Consider the following 4,106-nt stretch of genomic DNA (forward strand, 5'->3'; position numbering starts at 1 on the left):
GTGAATATGCTGTGTGATATGTATTGTATATGTGTCTATAGGTGAATATGATATGTAGGTGTTTCTATAGGTAAACATATTAGGCTTTTCACGAATTTCTGAATCAGACTGTCTCTCAAGAGTTAGAGCAAACTGCACGTGTACCGGCCTGCATAAGCAACTTACAGCATCTACCAGCCTTTCCGAGTCAGCTGCATCTCAATTCTCAAATAATATTACTGGGTGGTAGCAGGGCTGCAACGGGGCATTTGCACATAGGTAAAGTATTCCACCATCGCGTAGACAGAGTTGCGACTTAGTCTGAGATGTGCGTATGCAAAGCTCACACAATCTTCAGTCGCATTTTCTGCCTCGAGAGGCATAGATAATGTTACTAGTGATGGCAGCTGCTCTTGCTGGTGGTGGTACAGGCAAACAGATGCGTACGATTGATAATACAGGTGGATATTGGCTTAGAACTTCCAATCGCTGGGAGTGGATAAAATCGCGACTGCGTTACGTGCAAATCAGAATGAGGCCCAATGTGCAAAAGGGCTCAGTATCAGTACCTGCACTGTGTGTACCCTGAAGAGCTATAGGGGAGGAAAGATGGGCTTCTTTCTTTACACAGTTCCCTAAATCTGAGCACAAAGAACCTCTTTAAGATGAAGGCTGCGCTAATAACATGTCCTAGAGATGGCTTCTGGCAAATTGCTTTGTTATTCTTGTCAAAGAAGGTCCCCGGGAAGCAGTCACTTTTACACTATATATCAAAATGATTAATTGCCCTTAAATGAGCAGATGCTGAAGTACCCTTGAATTGAGCCATCACTTGAAGCGGATCCTAATGTATTCATAGAGAGAACAAATACCGTAACAGCTATTAATTGGGAATAAGCTGAAGGACTGAAAGGGTTAATGGCGAGAGAATGGGAAATTCCTGCATTGGCAGATAAGCGATCCCACCTGTCCTCTCCCAGCCATCCTGGTGGATAATGTCCAGTCTGTAGCCACTGTCACTTCTGGGTATTTTCTTTCAAAGTACTCAGAGAAAGTTCTTAGCAATTAACCTTATCCCAATAACATGGATACATTAACCATCCAAACCTGTGTGTTAATAATAATAATAATAATAATCATCATCATCATCATCATCATCATCATCATCATCATCATCATCATCATCATCATAATAATAATAATAATAATAATGATAATAATAATAACAATAAAAAACTGTAGTTATTATTGTATTACTTTTTAAAATATTATTATATTACTAATATCACTATTTTTTATTATTATTAGTATTATTACAGCATTTATTGTATTACTGTGTTTACTATTTATAGAATTGTTATTATTACTCTATTGGTATTAACATTTTATTTGCTTATAATAATAATAATGATAATAATAATAATTAAGTTGTAGTCATATTATATATTTAGTACCATCATTAAATCATTATATTTATTATTATTAATAATAAAAATAATAACAATAATAATATAGTTATAATTATATATTTAGTACCATCATTTTATTTATTATTATTAATAATAATAATAATAATAACACCATTATATATATTTGGTATCATCAATATATTATTAGTTGTATTGTTGTTATCATTGTTTGGTGGAGGGTTCCTGTTATTCTCCTGCAGTAAGAGCTGCCTGTTTCTGGGGCTTGGAAATGAAGCAGTAATCTGTTTCAGAAACAAGATTAAAGTGAGACTGTCCGTGGGTATAATGCGCCTTTCCAGCAGGATATCAGTGGTCTCTTTAAAGCTGCCCCCACACAAAGCGGCTTTCATGAGGAATTCCTGCTCCACAATCAGATCTCGGGTCACCAGCTAATCCCCCCATTCTCACCCCAACACTCCGAACCTGGTTATTTTACACCCTCCCCTTCTGTCCAGGGAACACGGGGTTAACTATATATTCTTTCTGTATAGTGACTGACGATGATTTGCAGTATATACTCAGTATATACTGCACCTCATTGCGAGGATTAAAAATTATATATATACATTTATATATTTCTTTGTAGTAATATTTAACAATACACTGTAAAATAAAGTACACAGTATGAGTCATATTTCTTAATACAACACATAGTAGTAATACATAGAACTATATACTGTTACATAGTATTATACAGTAAACTAAAATGTATAGTAATATTCAGAAATAATATATAATTATATACTGTAAAATCAAATACATAATTATACACAGTAAAAATATTCAAAAATACACAGATATATGCAATACATATTAATACACAGTAATATATAATAATGCAATACATAGTAAAACATAATAAAAAATATTCATACACATTATTTATTACATAATAAATTTGCATACATACCAATAAACAGAAATAATGAATAATACACATTAAAATAAAATACATAGTAATATATAATACAAAACATAGCTCTGCAATAATATATAAAAAGACAGCGATTATACAGTACAATAGTGCACGATAATGCAATACATAGTGATACAAAGTAACATACACTAAAACACAGTATTATACATAAAAATGCATGTCAATTAATATTAATATATAGCATAAAAAAAAGTTGACTGCAGCAATGTAAAATACACCTTATACACAGGAGTATATTCTGATATATAGTATTATACACTAAAAACTAATTTGTAATTATTATCAACAATATATAATGGTAAACACTATTATAGGGTATTAAAAATGCATAGTTATACACAGTAATGTGTAATAATACTAGACAGAATAATTCGCAGCAATTGTTCACTAAATCAAAGTATTGGACGGTAATAAACAATACAACGTACCTTTAATATAACCTACAATATTAAAGAATAATATACAATAACACAGTGTCAATATCATAGAAACAATCACTAGCACACGGATTCTGCAATTATACGCGGTATTGTATATCGATAGTGACGTGCAATTCACAGTGTTGGGCAGATATAAAAGAGAGAATTTTTCAGTACAGTATTTTACAGTGCTCGAAGTATATATATATATATATATATATATATATATATATATATATATATTATAAATATATATTGTATTAAAATGATGCATATATAATAAAGGGCTGATAGGTGAGCTGTAATATGAGGGGTTCCGGTTATATAAGGGGTCATGGCTATGTCAGGGGTCTGTACCCCGGTATATCACCGTTTATATTTCCCTATTGTGTCGCATAGAAAGTTTAGGATGTATCATTTCTTTGTTACTTTAATGTGACACCTGACTCTCTGTATCTGGCTGGCGGAGAATGTCGGGATATATCTGGGACAGTGTATGGTGTATAAAGGGGCAGTTTCACGGGAGTGGGGGTGGGGGTGTAAATACTCTGCAATGCCTGTAAAGCGATTTGCTCTCCGTGAGATTCTTCTTTTAAATGAAACTACCCTGAAATAAACCCGTTTGAGATTTCACAAGTTTTCATTGTGACAATTCATAGCCAGATATTCAGGATTAAATTAAAAGGTACTTTTCTCATGTCCTTAATTCCTGCCTAAACGGTTTTGCTCCAGGAGAAGAAATCTTTTCTTAAAAAACCCCTTGAAGAAGAGAAGGGCATTACTGATTTAATCCTCTTAGAGGCAGTCATTTTAAGACGGGGTGTTTGAGCCTGAACTGGCGTCTTGTGTCCCCAGCCAGAATAAATCCCCCGTACCCTGACACCACTGCTCTCACTGTGTGCCGCAGAGCTTACACTCACTGCTCTCCGCCACCGGAGAAGTCTCCAGGCCACCACAATGTACTTGTGTTGTTAATAATAATAATAATAATAATAATAATAATAATACGAATAAGAATAATAATAAGAATATTAATAATAATGTCATACAGGCAGAACTACATAATTTCTGCAGGAGAGACAAGTCACTTGTAGTTAAATGCATGCCCCTCATTCCTAGCACCTTCTCCAGTGCCAATGATTTAATTACAGCTTCACACTTGGCTGGATTTGAGTAAATGACTGGTAACAAGTTAAAATATATGACTCCTGTGACTGACAGCTGGGAGGGCCAGTGAGAGGGGCGCAGCCTGTGTTAAAAGTCCTTGCTGAGTCCTGCCCCCAGTTCATGGCAGCCTGACAG

This window comes from Taudactylus pleione, unplaced genomic scaffold (genome assembly GCF_031769625.1).
Source record: "Taudactylus pleione unplaced genomic scaffold, aTauple2 ptg000824l, whole genome shotgun sequence".
NCBI classification, from domain to species: domain Eukaryota; kingdom Metazoa; phylum Chordata; class Amphibia; order Anura; family Myobatrachidae; genus Taudactylus; species Taudactylus pleione.